The 25,174-nt window shown below is 44.1% G+C and overlaps 1 protein-coding gene across 1 annotated transcript in view; it reads right to left on the bottom strand.

Annotated features, from left to right (window-relative positions):
* The window catches only part of lekr1 (leucine, glutamate and lysine rich 1), a 47,169-nt gene that overhangs the window by 16,938 nt on the left and 5,057 nt on the right, over window positions 1-25,174 (bottom strand). Inside the window, exon 2 of the mRNA XM_046296334.1 lies at window positions 18,399-18,602. The gene's annotated coding sequence lies outside the window, so the exon portion shown is untranslated. The remainder of the gene's footprint in view (window positions 1-18,398; window positions 18,603-25,174) is intronic.

Genomic DNA, 25,174 nt, shown 5'->3' with positions numbered 1-25,174 from the left:
TCCAGTTCCCACCAATATCCAGCTACTTCACACAGCCATTGAAGAGGAGTGGGACAACATTCCACAGGCCACAATCAACAGCCTGATCAACTCTATGTGAAGGAGATGTGTCGCGCCGCATGATTCATCACGTGATGTATTGTTGTCTCTACCTTCTTGCCCTTTGTGCTGTTGTCTGTGCCCAATAATGTTCGTACCATGGTTTGTGCTGCTACCATGTTGTGCTGCTGCCATGTTGTGTTGCTACCATGTCATTGTCATGTGTTGCTGCCTTGCTATGTTGTTGTCTAGGTCTCTCTTTATGTAGTGTTGTGGTGTCTCTCTGGTCGTGATGTGTATTTTGTCCTATATTTTCATTCAATTTTTTATTTTAATCCCGGACCCTGTCCCCAAAGGAGGCCTTTTGCATTCTGGTAGGCCGTCATTGTAAATAAAACATGTTTCTTAACTGAGCTGCCTGGTTAAATAAAGGTTAAATAAAAAATAAATACAAAACTAAAAATAATAACTGGTTTTCTGATCCACACCCCTACTTTTTTAATAAGGTATCTGTGACCAACAGATTCATATCTGTATTCCCAGTCATGTGAAATCCATAGATTTAGGGCCTAATGAATTGATTTCAATTGACTGATTTCCTCATATGAACTGTGACTCTGTAAAATCTTTGAAATGGTTGCATGTTGCATTTACATTTTCTGTTCAGCGTAGATTAAACTGTCAAAAAATATCAGATGTTTATATTCATGACTGGTTTGAGGTCATAGAGACAGACTGTCATCCATCTGGTAGGAACAACTAAAATGGTGGATTGTTTGCCCAAGGGGACAGGCACATTTCTGAAAAACAAAACCAAGCCATCACCATGGAGAAATCCGTCCAAATAGCACACAAACAACCCTCACAGCTAAACCAACACTATCATAAAGCTCTGAGGAGACAATTAGAGCTGTGTGCAATGTGTGTGTGTCAGCGTGTGTATGTGCATGTCTATGTGTGTTAAATGTGTGCCAGAATGCCAGAGCAGGCAGGGCTAATCCCCAGTCTCCCAGGAAGGGTTCAGAAGTCACTGTGTCCTCCTCAGTATGGGTGAACCAACAATGGGAAACTACTCTCTAATCCGCTCCAATCCACCAAGGTTTTCCCTCCCAGCGTTCCTGAGATGCAGGGACCTAATGTTCAGAAAAGCAGGTGTGTGTGTGTGTGTGTGTGTGTGTGTGTGTGTGTGTGTGTGTGTGTGTGTGTGTGTGTGTGTGTGTGTGTGTGTGTGTGTGTGTGTGTGTGTGTGTGTGTGTGTGTGTGTGTGTGTGTGTGTGTGTGTGTGTGTGTGTGTGTGTGTGTGTGTGGACCTAGTACTCAGACAGCGAGCGAGTCAGACATAAACAAACAAACGGAATCCTGCAGCTGTAATGCTGTTCCAATGTTTGCCTTTTACCTTGATATAGTATAATCACAGTAATACATACTGGATACTATAATCACAGTAATACATACTGGATACTATAATCACAGTAATACATACTGGATACTATAATCACAGTAATACATACTGGATACTATAATCACAGTAATACATACTGGATACTATAATCACAGTAATACATACTGGATACTATAATCACAGTAATACATACTGGATACTATAATCACAGTAATACATACTGGATACTATAATCACAGTAATGCATACTGGATACTATAATCACAGTAATGCATATACTATAATACAGTAATGCATACTGGATACTATAATCACAGTAATACATACTGGATACTATAATCACAGTAATACATACTGGATACTATAATCACAGTAATACATACTGGATACTATAATCACAGTAATGCATACTGGATACTATAATCACAGTAATGCATACTGGATACTATAATCACAGTAATGCATACTGGATACTATAATACATACTGGATACTATAATCGCAGTAATGCATACTGGATACTATAATCGCAGTAATGCATACTGGATACTATAATCGCAGTAATACATACTGGATACTATAATCACAGTAATGCATACTGGATACTATAATCGCAGTAATGCATACTGGATACTATAATCGCAGTAATACATACTGGATACTATAATCACAGTAATACATACTGGATACGATAATCACAGTAATACATACTGGATACTATAATCACAGTAATACATACTGGATACTATAATCACAGTAATACATACTGGATACTATAATCACAGTAATACATACTGGATACTATAATCACAGTAATACATACTGGATACTATAATCACAGTAATACATACTGGATACTATAATCACAGTAATACACACTGGATACTATAATCACAGTTATGCACACTGGATACTATAATCACAGTAATACATACTGGATACTATAATCACAGTAATACATACTGGATACTATAATCACAGTAATACATACTGGATACTATAATCACAGCAATACACACTGGATACTATAATCACAGTAATACACACTGGATACTATAATCACAGTAATACATACTGGATACTATAATCACAGTAATACATACTGGATACTATAATCACAGTTATGCACACTGGATACTATAATCACAGTAATACATACTGGATACTATAATCACAGTTATGCACACTGGATACTAAAATCACAGTAATACATACTGGATACTATAATCACAGTTATGCACACTGGATACTATAATCACAGTAATACATACTGGATACTATAATCACAGTAATACACACTGGATACTATAATCACAGTTATGCACACTGGATACTATAATCACAGTAATACATACTGGATACTATAATCACAGTAATACATACTGGATACTATAATCACAGTAATACATACTGGATACTATAATCACAGCAATACACACTGGATACTATAACCACAGTAATACCTAATGCACACTATCATCAAAGTAATGCATACACACTGGATAGACAGGCCAGGCTAGTTCTGCTGCCTTGGTCCGTTTATCTCCAACCTCTGTTGCACAACCACATATCAGTTTTTCTGCATTATCATTGTCGTAAGTCTTTTTTGTCTAGATTTTATCATTATCATGTTACAGAGTGTGAGTAAGCCTGTAGCAGTCATATACCAAAATGGCAAGATATACTGTGGGCCTTACTCACCCCCCAGAGGTGTGTGACAGATAGTGGAAGACAGAAACACACACACACACACACACACACACACACACACACACACACACACACACACACACACACACACACACACACACACACACACACACACACACACACACACACACACACACACACACACACACACACACACACACACACACACACACACACACACACCTAAGACGGAAAGATGCAAACAAACAAATAGCCCAAATACCTCAGAAAGACATAACATCCGAGCCTCGACAGACGATGGTGACGTTAGACGAAACACAAGCTAACATCTAGCAGGTTCAACCCTCCACAAAAGCTAACATCACACCATTTGAACCCAGCTGTTAAAGACTGAGAGCTCTTAGCTAGGCCCCCAGACATAGTATCCATATCTGTCATGTTGCATCAACCCAAAGGGCTTCCTAATATTTGTACACGCACACATTTGATGATCCTCTCAATATGTCAGACTGTGTAAAGATAATAAATAGATAGAACATGCTCCTTCTCCCCAGAGAGTGAGGGAGAGTGAGGGAGAGTGAGGGAGATGGAAGGATAAAAAGGAGGAGAACATTTCAGTCATGGAAAAAAAGAATGTGTGTGCCATTTCAGCAGCTGGTCTGAGTGATGCGACGTGAAGCCATATAAATCTTAGATAGGAGAGAGAGGAGAACACGCACACACACGCACGCACACACACACACGCACGCCCGCGCGCACACACACACCCACACACGCACGCACACACACACACACACACACACACACGCACGCACGCACGCACGCACACACGCACACGCACACACACACACACTCACCTCCAAATTCAAAGAGCTTCAGATACGCCATTAGAGGAGTATAGGATTAGGATATTAGGAGGGTATACTTAAAGGGGTTTTCTAGTACTTTTATATACTTTTTAGCCAGTAGTTTTAAAGTTGCGCTCACAAAAAGTGGTCCCCTAAAAGTGCGTACTGTATCACATACAGTATGTGCAGATATTGCTCTCTCGCTCTGCTGTGGGTGCATGATGTGCATGTTACTAGCTGTCCCTCAAATTTGTTTTTGTTATGAATCCCCATTATTCTATATATTTTTTAAACCTTTATTTAACTAGGCAAACTAGATCGCAATTAGCTGCTGCTAAGTCAGCAGCTACTCCTCCTGGAGTCTGGCAAAATTAAGGCGTTTATACAATTTAAAAAACATTACAATATATTCATTACATAATTAACACACTAAGTTTGTGCCCCCATACTCCACTGCCACATATCTACAACACTAAATCCATATGTTTTTTTCTTATCTGTTTATTAAAACAATCTGATTCTACTGCTTGAATCAGTTACCTGATGTACTGGACTTGGGGACTGGTATCACAAGTGCAACATTGCAAAACACAGCTTTTGTTAATCCACCTGTCGTCTCAGATTGTGAAATTATGCTTTACAGCGAAAGCAATCCAAGCGTTTGTGTAAGTTTATCGATCGCATGACATAACATTAAGTGCACTTAGCATCAGGTAGCTTGGTCACGAAAATCAGAAAAGCAATCAAATGAATCGTTTACCTTTGACGATCTTCGGATGTTTTCACTCCCAGTTACACAACAAATGTTCCATTTGTTCCATTTGTTCCATAAAGATGAAACCCCACCTCTTTAAGGGGGGGTAGAAGTAATCCTTCTACCCCCCCCCCTTAAAAGATTTAGATGCACTATTGTAAAGTGGCTGTTCCACTGGATGTCATAAGGTGAATGCACCAATTTGTAAGTCGCTCTGGATAAGAGCGTCTGCTAAATGACTTAAATGTAATGTAAATGTAAGATTATTTTTATATTCAAAATACCTCCGTTTGTTTGGCGCATTATGTTCAGAAATCCACAGGAAAGAGCGGTCACGACAACACAGACAAATTCCAAATAATATCCATAATGTCCACAGAAACATGTCAAACGTTTTTTTTAATAATCAATCCTCAGGTTGTTTTTAAAATATTTAATCGATAATATATCAACCGTAAATGTCTTTATCAGTAGGAGAGGGAAAAACAATAGCTGTCCAAATTCTGTTGCTCGAGCAAAACTCATGTGACCCCATGACGTGATGTTATAGTTCTGGCTCATTTTTCAAAATAAAAGCCTGAAACTATGTCTGAAGACTGTTGACACACCTTGAGGAAGCGATAGAAAAAGGAATCTGGTTGATATCCCTTTAAATGGAGCAATGGGAGGCTATGGAACATGGAGTTTTCAAAATAGAAGCCACTTCCTGGTTTGATTTTTCTCAGGGTTTCGCCTGCAATATCAGTTCTGTTATACTCACAGACAATATTTTGACAGTTTTGGAAACTTTAGAGTGTTTGCTATCCTAATCTGTCAATTATATGCATATTCTTGCGTCTGGACCTGAGAAATAGGCCGTTTACTTTGGGAACGTTATTTTTCCAAACATTAAAATAGTGCCCCCTAGCTTAAGTAGCGGAGTGACTTTTGCTTCCCTCCAGGCCTGAGGGCACACACTATCTAGTAGGATTAAATTGAAGATGTGGCAAATAGGAGTGGCAATATCATTAGCTATGATCCACAGTAATTTTCCATCCAAGTTGTCAGACCCCGGTGGCTTGTCATTGTTGATAGACAACAATCATTGTTTTCAACTAATCCACACTCACTTTACGGAATTAAAAATGACAATTAATTGTCTTTCATAATTTGGTCAGAAATACTTGGATGTGTATTGTCAGCGTTTGTTGCTGCCATGTCATGCCTAAGTTTGCTAATCTTGCCAATGAAAAAAATATTAAAGTAGTTTGCAATATCAGTCGGTTTTGTAATGAATGAGCTTCTGATTGATGGAGCTGAGCAATGAATGATGGAGCTGAGTTTGCCTTATTCCTCAAAATGTTATTGAAGGTGCTCAAAAGCTTTTTACTATCATTCTTGATGTAATTTATCTTTGTTTAATATGATTCTGAATACTTTAATATTCTTTACATCAACAACATTGGAATCACTACAAAATGTCTTATATTAGGCCCAGCCATTGGAACTTTAGTTTTCCTAGATATGGCTACTATATTGTGATCACTACATCCGATGGATCTGGATACTGCTTTCAAGCACATTTCTGCAGCATTAGTAAAGATGTGATCAATACATGTTGATGATTTCATTCCTGTGCTGTTTGTAAATACCCTGGTAGGTTGACTGATAACCTGAACCATGTTGCAGGCACTGGTTACAGTTTGAAGCTTTTTCTTGAGTGAGCAGCTTGATGAAAGCCAGTCAATATTTAAATTACCCAGACAATATACCTCTCTGTTGATATCACATACATTATCAAGCATGTTATCCAGATACTGACTGTTAGCACTTGGTGGTCTATAGCAGCTTCCCACAAGAATGGGCTTTATGTGAGGCAGATGAACCTGTAGCCATATTGCTCCAACAGTATTTAATATAAGACCATCTTTAAATCTTTACAGGAATGTGGTTCTGATTATAAACAGCAACACCTCCACCACTGGGATTTCGGTATTTTCTGTAAATGTTATAACCATGTATTGCTACCACTGTATCATCAAAGGTATTGTCTAAGTGAGTTTCAGAGATAGTCAGAATATGAATGTCATCTGTTACTAGCAAGTTATTAATCTCATGAACCTTGTTTAAACTACATATGTTAATGTGGGCTATTTTGAACCTTTCTGGCGCAGGCGTTCCGCTAGCGACTCATCTCGACAACATCCGTTGAAATTGCAGAGCGCCCGAAATTCAAATGACAATACAAGTGTCATACATCAAAATAAAGTTTAACTTGTTGTTAATCCAGCTGCTGTGTCAAATTTCAAAAAGGCGTTAAGGAGAAAATACACCATGCGAATATCTGAGGACAGCGCCCCACATACAAAAGCATGAAAAACATTTTTCAACCAGGCAGATGCGCCACGAAAGTCAGAAATAGCAACATAATAAATACCTTACCTTTTGAAGATCTTCTTCTGTTGACACTCCAAAAGGTCCCAGCTACATCACAAATGGTCCTTTTTTTTCGATAAAGTCCTTCTTTATATCCCCAAAATCTCAGTTTAGCTGGTGCGCTTCATTCAATAATCCACCGGTTTCACTCCTTCAAAATGTATACAAAATGAATCCCAAACGTTACCAATAAACTTCTCCAAACAAGTCAAACAACGTTTATAATCAAACCTTAGGTACACTAATACGTAAATAAACAATAAAATTGAAGACGAAGAATCGTTATTGTCTTCACTGGAGAAAAACGACAACGAACGAGCTCTCATTCACACGCATGAAAACTACAGCCAAAATGGGAGCCACTTAGAAAAACTACAATATCTAGTGGAAGCCCTAGGAACTGCAATCTGGGAGGATTCTGCCTCATAATAAAATAAACATGACAGCCACTGGAAACAGTGGTAGGCCGAATTGTTTTTTTTTTAATGGTTTGTCCTCGGGTTTTCGCCTGCCATATCAGTGCTGTTATATTCACAGACATTATTTTAACAGTTTTAGAAACTTTAGAGTGGATTCTATCCAAATCTACCAATTATATGCATATCCTAGCTTCTGGCCCTGAGTAACAGGCAGTTTACCTTGGGCACACTTTTCATCAAGATGTTGTTTTTGCTGTTTGTCATTTATTATAGGGCCAAAAAGATTGGAGAAGGTTTATCGATAGATCTCCATTTTGAATTGATAACTCTTCGTGTTGTTGTTTGTTTAGAGTTTTGCAATTTTCCCAGAAGTGGTTAGATTCTATGGATTCTTCAATTACATTGAGCTGATTTTACGCAGTGTCCCTTCTTTTTCCGTAGTGTATTTCTGTATTGTTTTAGTAATTCACCATAGTGAAGGAATAGACTCAGGTTTTCTGGGTCTCGTTGTTTTTGGTTGGATAGGTTTCTAAATCTCTGTCTTGCGTTTTTAAATTCTTCATCAAACCATTTGTCATTGTTTTACATTTTTTTAGGTTGTCTGCTTGACATTTTTTGATTGGATAGGGAAGCTGACAGGTCTGACAAGTTTTCTACTGCCAGTTTTACACCTTCACTATTACAGTGAAACATTTCGTCCAGGTAATTGTCTAGAAGGGATTGAATTAGTTGTCGCCTAATTGTTTTTGGGTAGATTTCCACACTACTTTCCTTCCATCTATAGCATTTCTTAATATTAGTCAGTTCCTTTGGCTTTGATGCCTCATGATTGAGTATTGCTCTGTTCAAGTAGACTGTGATTTTGCTGTGATCTGATTGGGGTGTCAGTGGACTGACAGTGAACGCTCTAAGATACACTGGGTTGAGGTCAGTGATAAAGTTGTCTACAGTGCTACTGCCAAGAGATGAGCTATAGGTGTACCTACCACAGGAATCCCCTTGGAGGCCTACCATTGACTATGTACATACCCAGCGTCCGACAGCTGCAGGAGTTGTGACTCGTTTTTGTTGTTTATGTTATCATAGTTGTGTCTAGGGGACATATGGGGGAGGGAATGCTGTCACCCCCAGGTAGGTGTTTGTCCCCCTGTGTGTTGAGAGTGTCAGGTTCTTGTCCAGTTCTGGCATGTAGGTCGCCACAGACTAGTACATGTCCCTGGGCCTGGAAATGTTTGATCTCCCCCTCTAGGATGGAGAAGCTGTCATTGTTAAAGTATGTTTTTAAAAACCTCTGTGTGATATCTAAGTGTGTGTGTATGTGAAAACCGTTTGTGTTGAAATATTTAAGTGATTTATATTTCTCAAGAGTAACCAAGATCTCATTTGTTGACAGCACTCAAAAGCAGCGCTATAAAAATGTCCGCACTTACACCCCCCAATCACTCACTCACTCCATCACTCACTCTCTGTTGGCTGTTGACGACTTTTTGTCAAATTTTTGGAGGTAAGCCGAAGTTCGTAGACAAAGTCTACGGTGATTGGTCAACAGTAGGGATTCTACAATAGTCTTAGTTTTCATTCAACGAGACTCGACTTGTTTTCATGCAATTTTTAAAAATTCAATACTGCACCAAACATCTTAGTTAGATGTAAAATTGAGCAACTAAGCTCTCCTCGACAATAACGTGATTTCTTGAGTTATTTTAGATTCATTCGGACTATTTTGAGGAAGTGTATACTGCTACGGATCTCAAAATGGACAAACAGTGCTACATCTTATTTGATCACGTTTTTCAAGAGAAGGTATTTTAAGGGAGCCGGCTAGGCACCAGCCGAACTGAAGCATGCTGATGCCTGACAAGGGGTGGACTGGCCATCTGGCATTTCAAGGATTTGCCAGATGGGCTGGTCCATTTTTAACCTAATGGGCTTGTCTCATTTGGGTATTTTGCACCATTGATCATCAACTGGGCTGATGTGGGGGCTTGGAGGAACAAAATGATCCGGTGTGGGGGCCTCAAGGAAAAAGATTGGCTGCTGGGTTAGAAATACAAGGGCCGATTTCTGGTCCCAGTCATTTCTGGTCCCTGCTACTGACACTACTCTCACATCATCTAATCATCTTATTATCAAATGATCTAATCGCTGAGCAACCGGCTTACTGCTTCTGGAGCAGAATGGGGTCATGATGCACAGAAATGTTCACAGTACAGTGTGTTGATCTTTCTGAAGAGTCAACAGCTTCTCTGTAGTTTACTGGTCATCTGTAGTTTACTGGTCATCTGTAGTTTACTGGTCATCTGTAGTTTACTGGTCATCTGTAGTTTACTGGTCATCTGTAGTTTACTGATCATCTGTAGTTTACTGGTCATCTGTAGTTTACTGGTCATCTGTAGTTTACTGGTCATCTGTAGTTTACTGGTCATCTGTAGTTTACTGGTCATCTGTAGTTTACTGGTCATCTGTAGTTTACTGGTCATCTGTAGTTTACTGATCATCTGTAGTTTACTGGTCATCTGTAGTTTACTGGTCATCTGTAGTTTCTGGACACAGTGTGCTGCTACTGCTGTCTCCTCCTGCTATTGCCCAGGGTAACGCAGTGTTACACTGATCCCCAAACGGACCTGTGAGTTCCATAGTAGGGCTCTGGGCGTGAACAGCTGCTGGGAATGTGAGATTGTGTGTGTGTGTGTGTGTGCAGGGATGGAGGGGATTTGGGAAAGACCCCTTCCCAATTGTAATCCCGACCACGGCCCGAACCATGGAAAACAACAACCTGGAAAGATAATAGGGATAGCCTAATCGGACCCAGTGACCAAATAGACCCCCGGGGCATTGGAGCGTGTCTGTGTGTGTGTGTGTGTGTGTGTGTGTGTGTGTGTGTGTGTGTGTGTGTGTGTGTGTGTGTGTGTGTGTGTGTGTGTGTGTGTGTGTGTGTGTGTGTGTGTGTGTGTGTGTGTGTGTGTGTGTCAGAGCGTGCAAACTCACCTCTCAGTCGGGGTGGAGACAGGCATCTGGGAGTAAATCTGGGAGCACTTTCTCTCTCACGCCAGCCAGCTTTACTAGACAGACGTGTGTGTGTGTGTGTGTGTGTGTGTGTGTGTGTGTGTGTGTGTGTGTGTGTGTGTGTGTGTGTGTGTGTGTGTGTGTGTGTGTGTGTGTGTGTGTGTGTGTGTGTGTGTGTGTGTGTGAACGTCTGCTGTGCCAACCCCTCTCCATGTGTCTCTATCATGTACACTGCTTTCCATCCTAACTTGAGAAACACACCCATCAATTGGAGAAGTTGCTCTCCATCAGTCTCTACACATAGTGATCTATAGAAGTAGTATATCCACACTGCAGCTCCAGAGGGAAACACCACAGCTCCCAATTCATTCCTCAACCCATATTGACCATCCACCAGACAGGTCATTCACATCCATCTTATGACAAAGGAACCACATGTTTGACCTCTCTTAACTTCTAAATGATTTACAGTTTTTGTTCTCTGTTCTGTAGAAGTGGCAGCCAGATGCATGGTGTGTCCTGTATAGTGTGCAAAGAGCCATACAGTGTGAGAAGTAACCACCATGTTCTTTATCCCTCCCTCCCTCACCCCCTCCCTCCCTCCCCCCTCGCTCCTTCGCTCCCTCCTTCGCTCTCTCCCTCCCTCCTTTGCTCCCTCCCTCACCCCCTCCCTCCCTCCCACCTCCCTCCCTCCCTCCTTCACTCCCTCCCTCACCCCCTCGCTCCCTCCCTCCCCACCCCCTCGCTCCTTCGCTCCCTCCTTCGCTCCCTCCCTCCCTCCCCCCTCGCTCCCTCCTTCGCTCCCTCCCTCCCTCCTTCGCTCCCTCCCTCCCTCCCTCACCCCCTCGCTCCCTCCCCCTCCCTCCCTCCTTCGCTCCCTCCCTCCTTCACTCCCTCCCTCACCCCCTCGCTCCCTCCCTCCCTACTCCCTCGCTCCTTCGCTCCCTCCCTCCCTACCCCCTCACTCCTTTGTTCTCTCACTCCCTCCCTCCCTCCCTCACTCCCTCCCTCCCTACCCCAGAAGAGGGGAAAACATCAACAGCCCCATTGTGTGCCGGCTGGATTGGTGGGGTGAAAGAGGGCATTTGTTCTAATTATTCATACATTACTCAACCCACACTGCACACACACACACACACAGGGTGGGGGTAGGCAAGGGGTCATTAGAGGGGGCAGAAGGAGAGGGTTTGGGGGTGTAGTCTACAGTTGTAGAGTGCAGGGTGAGGGCTGGAAGAGGGAGCAGAGATTCATTTTTTTCAGGAACAAGGGCACAAAATGTCCTCTCGCAGGTCAGCGAGAGTCAGCGATGGGCGGAGGCCAAACTGTTCCCTTTTATGAATGGAAAAACAAAGCTGTCTTGGAATGTATGTGTGAGCAGGCTGGTCACTAGAAATAGATGACGATTTTGGATGTTTGAAAAGGCCTCGAGAACTTCGATATACAATTATCGTCCAGCACTCAGGAGGCTTGGAGCTGGAGCCACTGCTTAGACCACTGCACTACAGCAGTTCACATTACTCAAGCAAGCCATGCGAATACTACACAGTAAAATCACCAGTGTTAAATTCACTGTGTCAAAACTCCCATAGAGTTGATCTAGCAACTGGCTACCAAATGACCCCTCGCGTCAGTGCTGACAACTGGTGTTAATTGCTAAGGTGTACAATATGACTCTATTTAGTGTAGACTGTTACGTAGTAAGTGTAAACATCATCACAACCTTCAGTTTCTGCGGTCAATTTCCTCTTTTCTCAACGCCATTGTTGGATCAACCAAAATCCTAATTTGTTCCACGCAAAAGGTGAATTTAAACAATTATAATTATTTCACTGATATTATTTAGCTATTTTGATACATTGTTGTCAGATTGCAGTGTAACATAAAAAGTCTAAAATGTGAAGCAGATTGTTGTAGTGTATTTGGTACATTTTCTGACTTTATGAAGCATTTGAACAGGGCACATTCTGGAGACTTTCTGGAGATTTTTGTTAAATGCTATCTTGGATGCTAATACAGCCGTTGATAATCAGCCAAGTAATGCTGATTTTCCTTCAAATTCTAGTTGTAACCATGTTGTACGAATATCTAACAAGAACACACTTGATATGTGTGCGTCTGCTATTGCACAACTGAAGGCTGCAAGTGTCGGTCAGACGACTGTAAATAGTTTTGTATCTTCCATGGAAGACACGGTTCAAGAGATACAGGGTCAAGCTAAAGCAACCGCTCTTACATTTATATCTTCAAAAGACACAGAAACTGTCCGAAAAATCCAACATTCTTTTCAGGATATTGAAAATCCTTTCACATTGTTGAATCGGGTATCAAAACCAAGTGATTTATTTCATATAAAAAATGAGGAACAGTTCAACCAGCTGAGAAAGTCCTCGGTGTTAGATTTGACAATAGAAGAAACAAAACTACTGAAACTTAGAATCAAATGGTCATAACTGATCCATTTTCTTACGTTCTAATTCTCCAGACATTGCAGTCGATTTGGAAGAACCCAAACACAAGTGACATGTTAAACTCGGGGCATAATTGCTGAACATTCTAGGCTTTTCAAGTAATAATAATAATAATAATAATATATGCCATTTAGCAGACGCTTTTATCCAAAGCAACTTACAGTCATGTGTGCATACATTCTACGTATGGGTGGTCCCGGGAATCGAACCCACTACCCTGGCGCTACAAGCGCCATGCTCTACCAACTGAGCTACAGAAGGACCACAAGTATTTGTTTCCTGATTAGAAATCTGTTACCGAAACCCAACTTCATGATACATTATCCTCGTTGTATAAGGAATATCGGGCCCATTCTTCGCTCGTAGTGTATCTGCTACGAGGCAAAACATCATTTCTTTAAAAAAACAACTGAAGAGTTTTAAGAATGCCACTATGACCTTAGCCAAGAAACACCAAACTGACATGGCATTTAACTGAGAAACCTTCAGCCAGGATGGACTAGCTATCAGCCAAGATGGACTAGCTATAGGTCCAGGATGGACAAGCTATCAGCCAGGATGGACAAGCTATCAGCCAGGATGGACAAGCTATCAGCCAGGATGGACAAGCTATCAGCCAGGATGGACAAGCTATCAGCCAGGATGGACTAGCTATCAGCCAGGATGGACAAGCTATCAGCCAGGATGGACTAGCTATCAGCCAGGATGGACTAGCTATCAGCCAGGATGGACAAGCTATCAGCCAGGATGGACAAGCTATCAGCCAGGATGGACTAGCTATCAGCCAGGATGGACAAGCTATCAGCCAGGATGGACTAGCTATCAGCCAGGATGGACTAGCAATCAGCCAGGATGGACTAGCTATCAGCCAGGATGGACTAGCTATAGGTCCAGGATGGACAAGCTATCAGCCAGGATGGACTAGCCATCAGCCAGGATGGACTAGCTATCAGCCAGGATGGACAAGCTATCAGCCAGGATGGACAAGCTATCAGCCAAGATGGACTAGCTATAGGTCCAGGATGGACAAGCTATCAGCCAGGATGGACTAGCTATCAGCCAGGATGGACAAGCTATCAGCCAGGATGGACAAGCTATCAGCCAGGATGGACTAGCTATCAGCCAGGATGGACTAGCTATCAGCCAGGATGGACAAGCTATCAGCCAAGATGGACTAGCTATCAGCCAGGATGGACAAGCTATCAGCCAAGATGGACTAGCTATCAGCCAGGATGGACTAGCTATCAGCCAGGATGGACTAGCTATCAGCCAGGATGGACTAGCTATCAGCCAAGATGGACTAGCAATCAGCCAGGATGGACAAGCTATAGGTCCAGGAAAGATGTCCAGGCTCAACGACCTGAAAGAAAGCCATGAGATTGCTGCCAAGTTGAATGTCTCAGTGCACACACATGTTTTGTCAGTTATACGGGTAAATTCCCATGCTACAGAATATCCTCTTGATTTGGTCATATGTGGTGAAGTAGTCATTGAAATGTCAGTATTTTACTAAATTAAGGCTATTGTTCTGAAAGAGGAAAATGTTTTTTTTTTTTTTTGGGGGGGGGTGGGTCAGCTCTTGAAACCTTATGTTTTTGATGATAATTTGCATTTAAAGTTGTTTTGAAGAAAAGTTCACAATGCAAAGTATTTCATGTAAATGACATCATGTACCACAAACCTTTTGATTTGCTCATGTCATCTGGAGCAAGGTTTTTTTTGGACGACATTGCCCCCTACTCTCACTTGATAACAGTTTAAGGGCTGAGACTTATGGTTGGGTTGTGAGAAACATATGTTTTGAATGTCAGCATTTTGATTTGCTCATGTCATATGGAGCAATGGATTATTTTGATTACATTGTACTGTCTCTTGATAACAGTTTAAGGGCTGAGACTTATGCTTAGGTTGTGAGAAACATATTTGAATGTTGAAACAGCTTTGCTTGAGTTTATGGTGAAATTCCAAGTGCTTTCACAAACTATCATTTCCATTTACATGGGGGAAGAGTAAATAAATGAACACTGAATAGAGTAAACACAGTTTTACTCTAATAGGAGTCACCCTACATCAACAGTAGTGAGTGTCACTATACCACTCAAAGTGTTGATTACCTCTTAGTGTTAAATTTGATCATCAACACCGGCCAGTGTAGTGCAGTGTTAACTCTCTGCACTCCTCAGTGTTAAATCAACACTGGAAATGTGACACTTTGATCAGTGTACTTTTTACTCTGTGTAGAGTGGGACCGGACCATATGTACTCGCTGACAGTGATACATTTAACACTTAAAAAGTGTTGATTTAACCCTTTTACATGTACTGTGTATGAATCCTGACGACACCTAGCGCATTACTTGTAATCATTTTGTTTTAAACCTTCCCCAAACCATAACCTTTCAGTCCGTAACCAAGCAACCAAGCAGAATAAATGCCTTAAAAAAAAGACATAATACATCGAATTTCGAAGGGAAACTATGAGATCTTGTTGGTGTGGGAGTGACTGTTTGTCTGCTGCTGTGTGCTCAGACATTGCATGCCATGTGTGTGTGTGTGTGTGTGTGTGTGTGTGTGTGTGTGTGTGTGTGTGTGTGTGTGTGTGTGTGTGTGTGTGTGTGTGTGTGTGTGTGTGTGTGGTGTGTGTGCGTGCATGCGTGTTTGTGGTAAGGACACAGTCAGGGTGGTGAGTACAGTCAGGGTTCCTCTTTTTCCCTCTGGGGTAGTAAACACACGCACACACAAACACACAAGCTACAGCTCAGTTTATCTGAGGTCACAGGAAGTGGCCATTTCTTTCCTCAGTTTCATGTATTTTGACTTCTTCCTCTATGATAATTAATATTCCTCTCAAAAGCTAAATAAAGTTTCCACCATATTATTTTCAACCATCTGATCCTTTCACTATGAGTAGATATGGAGAAGGTTCTCAGGGAAGGGGATAGGAGGACTTGCATTTGGACAGAGTCCCCCAGACAAGGTGGTTTCTATCCTTACATAACAGAATGGGCCCATGTCCCAGTAGTGTAATATGTACAGCCACTGCATACAGCTCGGGACATTGGGTTTTATGGGTTTAGTTTCAGTAGAACACCTTGGGTTTTAGGGGTGTAGTTTCAGTAGAACACCTTGGGTTTTAGGGGTGTAGTTTCAGTAGAACCCCTTTGGGTTTTAGGGGTGTAGTTTCAGTAGAACACCTTGGGTTTTAGGGGTGTAGTTTCAGTAGAACACCTTGGGTTTTATGGGTTTAGTTTCAGTAGAACACCTTGGGTTTTAGGGGTTTAGTTTCAGTAGAACACCTTGGGTTTTAGGGGTTTAGTTTCAGTAGAACACCTTGGGTTTTAGGGGTTTAGTTTCAGTAGAACACCTTGGGTTTTAGGGGTGTAGTTTCAGTAGAACACCTTGGGTTTTAGGGGTGTAGTTTCAGTAGAACACCTTGGGTTTTAGGGGTGTAGTTTCAGTAGACCACCTTGGGTTTTAGGGGTGTAGTTTCAGTAGAACACCTTGGGTTTTAGGGGTGTAGTTTCAGTAGAACACCTTGGGTTTTAGGGGTGTAGTTTCAGTAGAACACCTTGGGTTTAGAGGTGTAGTTTCAGTAGAACACCTTGGGTTACAGGGGTGTAGTTTCAGTAGAACACCTTGGGTTTTATGGGTGTAGTTTCAGTAGAACACCTTGGGTTTTAGGGGTGTAGTTTTAGAACACCAGGTGTAGTTTCAGAACACCTTGGGTTTTATTTAGTTTCAGTAGGTGTAGTTTCAGTAGAACACCTTGGGTTTTAGGGGTTTAGTTTCAGTAGAACACCTTGGGTTTTATGGGTGTAGATTCAGTAGAACACCTTGGGTTTTATGGGTGTAGTTTCAGTAGAACACCTTGGGTTTTAGAGGTGTAGTTTCAGTAGAACACCTTGGGTTTTATGGGTGTAGTTTCAGTAGAACACCTTGGGTTTTAGGGGTGTAGTTTCAGTAGAACCCTGTTGGGTTTTATGGGTGTAGTTTCAGTAGAACACCTTGGGTTTTAGGGGTGTAGTTTCAGTAGAACACCTTGGGTTATAGGGGTGTAGTTTCAGTAGAACACCTTGGGTTATAGGGGTGTAGTTTCAGTAGAACACCTTGGGTTATAGGGGTGTAGTTTCAGGAGAACACCTTGGGTTATAGGTGTGTAGTTTCAGTAGAACACCTTGGGTTTTATGGGTGTAGTTTCAGTAGAACACCTTGGGTTTTAGGGGTGTAGTTTCAGTAGAACACCTTGGGTTATAGGGGTGTAGTTTCAGCAGAACACCTTGGGTTTTAGGGGTTTAGTTTCAGTAGAACACCTTGGGTTATAGGGGTGTAGTTTCAGTAGAACGGGATGGCAGGTAGCCTAGTGGTTCGAGTATTGGGCCAGTAACCGAAAGGTTGCTGGATTGAATCCCCGAGCTGAGAAGGTAGAAATCTGTCGTTCTGCCACTCAGCAGTGCACTTAACCCACTGTTCCCTGGTAGACCGTCATTGTAAATAAGAATTTGTTCTTAACTGACTTGCCTAGTTAAATGAAATAACCTTGGGTTTTATGGGGTTAGCTTCAGTGGAACACCTTGGCCCAAAACCCAACACAAACAATATGCATGCACATTCACACAGTTTCCAAACCAAGGTGTGACATGTGACCTGATAGTGTGTGTTGCGGCCAGGACTGGTGTGTGGTCAGTTCTATAACACAGAGGAAATCCCAGTACAGTTCAGCTCATAGTGTGTGACTTGGATTTTGATCGAATGTTCCTTTTAATAGGAAAGCTGAAAATATGAATGACCCACAATGTGGGAATGAGCCCAGCAGAGCCCTAACCGATGCACAACTACATATACACAGAGCTGAGTAGACCTGCTAGACATTAAATAGGTGGGAATAGGAGATGTGTACAGGACAGTTTTACACACAAACAGGTGACTAATGGAAATGGACTTGCAATGATACCAGATGAAAACAAGACCCTAGGTATGTATACAGGTGAGATAACACACACACACACACACACACACACACACACACACACACACACACACACACACACACACACACACACACACACACACACACACACACACACACACACACACACACACACACACACACACACACACACACACACACACACACACAGTGGTGAATCATGTACTGACAGACAAGTAGACACCTGGGACTGGGGATATACAAGGGGGAGAATGGGAATACAGATGGGAATAAAACACAGGTGTACATGTGATCTGACACAAACAGACACGTGGGAATAGTGGGATAAACAGGTGAGATAACAAACATAGACGTTCATACAGGTGTAATTAGGCTTCTCACATAAACAAGGTCATTAAGGAATGAGGAAATCATACATATATAGACACACCTGTCTCTCCTCAGGTCTTTGCTCTTCTGTTGGGCGTGTTCTAGTTTTCTCCTCAGAGCTTCCACTTCCTGCTCAGCCACAGAGTACTTCCGGGTTGCCGCCTCCTCTCTCTGTTGACATGCCAACAGCTGTGATTGTAGAGAGTTACACCTGCATTGGCATGACAACCAGCCTTCCTCCTTCTCCCTGAGCTCTTGGGACAGCCTGTGGAAGAGGAGGTGGGGGAGGTGGAAGAAGGGGGGTTGACGGAGGAGGAGGGGAGGTGGAAGAAGGGGGGTTGAAGGAGGATGAGGGGGAGGAGGAAGATGAGGAGGAGGGGGAGGAGGAGGTGAAGGAGGAGGAGGGGAGGAGGGGGGAGGAGGAAGAAGAGGAGGAGGAGGTGAAGGAGGAGGAGGGGAGGAGGAAGAAGAGGAGGGGGAGGAGGAGGAAAAAGGAGGGGAGGAGGTAAAGGAGGAGGAGGGGAGGAGGAAGAGGAGGAGGGGAGTAGGAAGAAGAGGAGGAGGAGGGGAGGAGGTGAAGGAGGAGGAGGGGAGGAGGAAGAAGAGGAGGGGGAGGAGGAGGGGAGGAGGAAAAAGAGGAGGTGGAGGGAGGAGGAGGGGAGGAGAAAAGAGGAGGAGGAGGAAGAAGAGGAGGGGGGAGGAGGAGGAAGAGGAAAAAGAGGAGAAGGAAGAAGAGGAGGGGGAGGAGGAGGAGGAGGGGGAAACATGGTGTGTAAGATGCAGAAAACATACAAGCCAAATGTACCTGGGTGGAACAGTTACTGTTGTGAACGCAGCCTCTGCCAGTCTCAGGTGGTGGCAATTGGTAATCAGGGTGGGGCTGCCACTTGCCCAGTGTATAAAAGCTATCTGTTTTGTGTCTTCAGGAGATTCCAATACCCACAGGGCTGCTGTGCACAGGGAGGACGGGAACGGTGACAGTGGCATAGTGCATCTCCTACAGTGGCCTCTGTTGGGCAGATACGTGTTTCTACCCTGATAGCACAGGGCCGGTACGCAGCCCGTGAAGATAAGAGTCAGAAGCGTCTCACATGACATAAGAGACAAGTGTTCCCTTCCCACACCATCAGTGTGGTGTTTCTGTCGTGTTACAGACCATTCATCACCTCACTAAAACAAGGACTTCCAGGAAAGAGTCACTGTCTCAGAGCCACTTCCTGTTCCTGTGACACTTCCTGTTCCATGACACTATCTATTCCCAAGATGTGTGGCTGAGGAAGAGGATGTAATAAGTTGAGCCACACTCACACACACCTTGTCATGGAGACTACCAGTTAAGGCAGTTTCCATCGCATCTACACCCTGTCATAGAGACTACCTGCTAGGGGAGTTCCTATCTCATCTACACCCTGTCATAGAGACTACCTGCTAGGGGAGTTCCTATGTCATCTACACCCTGTCATAGAGACTACCTGCTAGGGGAGTTCCTATCTCATCTACACCCTGTCATAGAGACTACCTGCTAGGGGAGTTCCTATCTCATCTACACCCTGTCATAGAGACTACCTGCTAGGGGGGTTCCTATCTCATCTACACCCTGTCATGTCATAGAGACTACCTGCTAGGGGAGTTCCTATCCCATCTACACCCTGTCATAGAGACTACCTGCTAGGGGAGTTCCTATCTCATCTACACCCTGTCATAGAGACGACCTGCTAGGGGGGTTCCTATCCCATCTACACCCTGTCATAGAGACTACCTGCTAGGGGAGTTCCTATCTCATCTACACCCTATCATAGAGACTACCAGTTAAGGCAGTTTCCATCGCATCTACACCCTGTCATAGAGACTACCTGCTAGGGGAGTTCCTATCCCATCTACACCCTGTCATGGAGACTACCAGTTAAGGCAGTTTCCATCGCATCTACACCCTGTCATAGAGACTACCTGCTAGGGGAGTTCCTATCTCATCTACACCCTGTAATAGAGACTACCTGCTAGGGGAGTTCCTATCTCATCTACACCCTGTCATAGAGACTACCTGCTAGGGGGGTTCCTATCTCATCTACACCCTGTCATAGAGACTACCTGCTAGGGGAGTTCCTATCTCATCTACACCCTGTCATGTCATAGAGACTACCTGCTAGGGGAGTTCCTATCCCATCTACACCCTGTCATAGAGACTACCTGCTAGGGGAGTTCCTATCTCATCTACACCCTGTCATAGAGACTACCTGCTAGGGGAGTTCCTATCCCATCTACACCCTGTCATAGAGACTACCTGCTAGGGGAGTTCCTATCTCATCTACACCCTGTAATAGAGACTACCTGCTAGGGGAGTTCCTATCTCATCTACACCCTGTCATAGAGACTACCTGCTAGGGGGGTTCCTATCTCATCTACACCCTGTCATAGAGACTACCTGCTAGGGGAGTTCCTATCTCATCTACACCCTGTCATGTCATAGAGACTACCTGCTAGGGGAGTTCCTATCCCATCTACACCCTGTCATGGAGACTACCAGTTAAGGCAGTTTCCATCGCATCTACACCCTGTCATAGAGACTACCTGCTAGGGGAGTTCCTATCCCATCTACACCCTGTCATAGAGACTACCTGCTAGGGGAGTTCCTATCTCATCTACACCCTGTCATAGAGACTACCTGCTAGGGGAGTTCCTATCTCATCTACACCCTGTCATGTCATAGAGACTACCTGCTAGGGGAGTTCCTATCCCATCTACACCCTGTCATGGAGACTACCAGTTAAGGCAGTTTCCATCGCATCTACACCCTGTCATAGAGACTACCTGCTAGGGGAGTTCCTATCCCATCTACACCCTGTCATGGAGACTACCAGTTAAGGCAGTTTCCATCGCATCTACACCCTGTCATAGAGACTACCTGCTAGGGGAGTTCCTATCCCATCTACACCCTGTCATGGAGACTACCAGTTAAGGCAGTTTCCATCGCATCTACACCCTGTCATAGAGACTACCTGCTAGGGGAGTTCCTATCCCATCTACACCCTGTCATAGAGACTACCTGCTAGGGGGTTCCTATCTCATCTACACCCTGTCATAGAGACTACCTGCTAGGGGAGTTCCTATCTCATCTACACCCTGTCATAGAGACTACCTGCTAGGGGAGTTCCTATCTCATCTACACCCTGTCATGTCATAGAGACTACCTGCTAGGGGAGTTCCTATCCCATCTACACCCTGTCATAGAGACTACCTGCTAGGGGAGTTCCTATCTCATCTACACCCTGTCATAGAGACGACCTGCTAGGGGAGTTCCTATCTCATCTACACCCTATCATAGAGACTACCAGTTAAGGCAGTTTCCATCGCATCTACACCCTGTCATAGAGACTACCTGCTAGGGGAGTTCCTATCCCATCTACACCCTGTCATGGAGACTACCAGTTAAGGCAGTTTCCATCGCATCTACACCCTGTCATAGAGACTACCTGCTAGGGGAGTTCCTATCCCATCTACACCCTGTCATGGAGACTACCAGTTAAGGCAGTTTCCATCGCATCTACACCCTGTCATAGAGACTACCTGCTAGGGAGTTCCTATCTCATCTACACCCTGTCATAGAGACTACCTGCTAGGGGAGTTCCTATCTCATCTACACCCTGTCATAGAGACTACCTGCTAGGGGAGTTCCTATCTCATCTACACCCTGTCATAGAGACTACCTGCTAGGGGAGTTCCTATCTCATCTACACCCTGTCATGTCATAGAGACTACCTGCTAGGGGAGTTCCTATCCCATCTACACCCTGTCATAGAGACTACCTGCTAGGGGAGTTCCTATCTCATCTACACCCTGTCATAGAGACTACCTGCTAGGGGGGTTCCTATCTCATCTACACCCTGTCATAGAGACTACCTTCTAGGGAGTTCCTATCTCATCTACACCCTGTCATAGAGACTACCTGCTAGGGAGTTCCTATCTCATCTACACCCTGTCATAGAGACTACCTGCTAGGGAGTTCCTATCTCATCTACACCCTGTCATAGAGACTACCTGCTAGGGGGGTTCCTATCTCATCTACACCCTGTCATAGAGACTACCTGCTAGGGGAGTTCCTATCTCATCTAAACCCTGTCATAGAGACTACCTGCTAGGGGAGTTCCTATCTCATCTACACCCTGTCATAGAGACTACCTGCTAGGGGAGTTCCTATCTCATCTACACCCTGTCATAGAGACTACCTGCTAGGGAGTTCCTATCTCATCTACACCCTGTCATAGAGACTACCTGCTAGGGGAGTTCCTATCTCATCTACACCCTGTCATAGAGACTACCTGCTAGGGGAGTTCCTATCTCATCTACACCCTGTCATAGAGACTACCTGCTCAGGGAGTTCCTATCCCATCTACACCCTGTCATAGAGACTACCTGCTAGGGGAGTTCCTATCTCATCTACACCCTGTCATAGAGACTACCTGCTAGGGGAGTTCCTATCCCATCTACACCCTGTCATAGAGACTACCTGCTAGGGGAGTTCCTATCCCATCTACACCCTGTCATAGAGACTACCTGCTCAGGGAGTTCCTATCCCATCTACACCCTGTCATAGAGACTACCTGCTCAGGGAGTTCCTATCTCATCTACACCCTGTCATAGAGACTACCTGCTCAGGGAGTTCCTATCTCATCTACACCCTGTCATAGAGACTACCTGCTCAGGGAGTTCCTATCCCATCTACACCCTGTCATAGAGACTACCTGCTAGGGGAGTTCCTATCTCATCTACACCCTGTCATAGAGACTACCTGCTAGGGGAGTTCCTATCTCATCTACACCCTGTCATAGAGACTACCTGCTCAGGGAGTTCCTATCTCATCTACACCCTGTCATAGAGACTACCTGCTCAGGGAGTTCCTATCTCATCTACACCCTGTCATAGAGACTACCTGCTCAGGGAGTTCCTATCCCATCTACACCCTGTCATAGAGACTACCTGCTCAGGGAGTTCCTATCTCATCTACACCCTGTCATAGAGACTACCTGCTAGGGAGTTCCTATCTCATCTACACCCTGTCATAGAGACTACCTGCTAGGGAGTTCCTATCTCATCTACACCCTGTCATAGAGACTACCTGCTAGGGGAGTTCCTATCTCATCTACACCCTGTCATAGAGACTACCTGCTAGGGGAGTTCCTATCTCATCTACACCCTGTCATAGAGACTACCTGCTAGGGGAGTTCCTATCTCATCTACACCCTGTCATAGAGACTACCTGCTAGGGGAGTTCCTATCTCATCTACACCCTGTCATAGAGACTACCTGCTCAGGGAGTTCCTATCTCATCTACACCCTGTCATAGAGACTACCTGCTCAGGGAGTTCCTATCTCATCTACACCCTGTCATAGAGACTACCTGCTAGGGAGTTCCTATCCCATCTACACCCTGTCATAGAGACCACCTGCTACCTGGGGAGTTCCTATCCCATCTACACCCTGTCATAGAGACTACCTGCTAGGGAGTTCCTATCCCATCTACACCCTGTCATAGAGACTACCTGCTAGGGAGTTCCTATCTCATCTACACCCTGTCATAGAGACTACCTGCTAGGGAGTTCCTATCCCATCTACACCCTGTCATAGAGACTACCTGCTAGGGAGTTCCTATCTCATCTACACCCTGTCATAGAGACTACCTGCTAGGGAGTTCCTATCCCATCTACACCCTGTCATAGAGACTACCTGCTAGGGAGTTCCTATCTCATCTACACCCTGTCATAGAGACTACCTGCTAGGGAGTTCCTATCTCATCTACACCCTGTCATAGAGACTACCTGCTAGGGAGTTCCTATCTCATCTACACCCTGTCATAGAGACTACCTGCTAGGGAGTTCCTATCTCATCTACACCCTGTCATAGAGACCACCTGCTAGGGGAGTTCCTATCTCATCTACACCCTGTCATAGAGACTACCTGCTCAGGGAGTTCCTATCCCATCTACACCCTGTCATAGAGACTACCTGCTAGGGAGTTCCTATCCCATCTACACCCTGTCATAGAGACTACCTGCTACCCTGTCAGGTGACTCTGCTAGGGGAGTTCCTATCCCATCTACACCCTGTCATAGAGACTACCTGCTAGGGGAGTTCCTATCTCATCTACACCCTGTCATAGAGACTACCTGCTAGGGGAGTTCCTATCCCATCTACACCCTGTCATAGAGACTACCTGCTCAGGGAGTTCCTATCTCATCTACACCCTGTCATAGAGACTACCTGCTCAGGGAGTTCCTATCTCATCTACACCCTGTCATAGAGACTACCTGCTCAGGGAGTTCCTATCCCATCTACACCCTGTCATAGAGACTACCTGCTAGGGGAGTTCCTATCTCATCTACACCCTGTCATAGAGACTACCTGCTAGGGGAGTTCCTATCTCATCTACACCCTGTCATAGAGACTACCTGCTCAGGGAGTTCCTATCTCATCTACACCCTGTCATAGAGACTACCTGCTCAGGGAGTTCCTATCTCATCTACACCCTGTCATAGAGACTACCTGCTCAGGGAGTTCCTATCCCATCTACACCCTGTCATAGAGACTACCTGCTCAGGGAGTTCCTATCTCATCTACACCCTGTCATAGAGACTACCTGCTAGGGGAGTTCCTATCTCATCTACACCCTGTCATAGAGACTACCTGCTAGGGGAGTTCCTATCTCATCTACACCCTGTCATAGAGACTACCTGCTAGGGGAGTTCCTATCTCATCTACACCCTGTCATAGAGACTACCTGCTAGGGGAGTTCCTATCTCATCTACACCCTGTCATAGAGACTACCTGCTAGGGAGTTCCTATC

Source organism: Oncorhynchus gorbuscha, linkage group LG13, assembly GCF_021184085.1.
Source record: "Oncorhynchus gorbuscha isolate QuinsamMale2020 ecotype Even-year linkage group LG13, OgorEven_v1.0, whole genome shotgun sequence".
NCBI classification, from domain to species: Eukaryota; Metazoa; Chordata; class Actinopteri; order Salmoniformes; family Salmonidae; genus Oncorhynchus; species Oncorhynchus gorbuscha.
The sequence above is the reverse complement of the archived record's forward strand: the minus strand, read 5'-3'. Positions and strand labels throughout refer to the sequence as shown.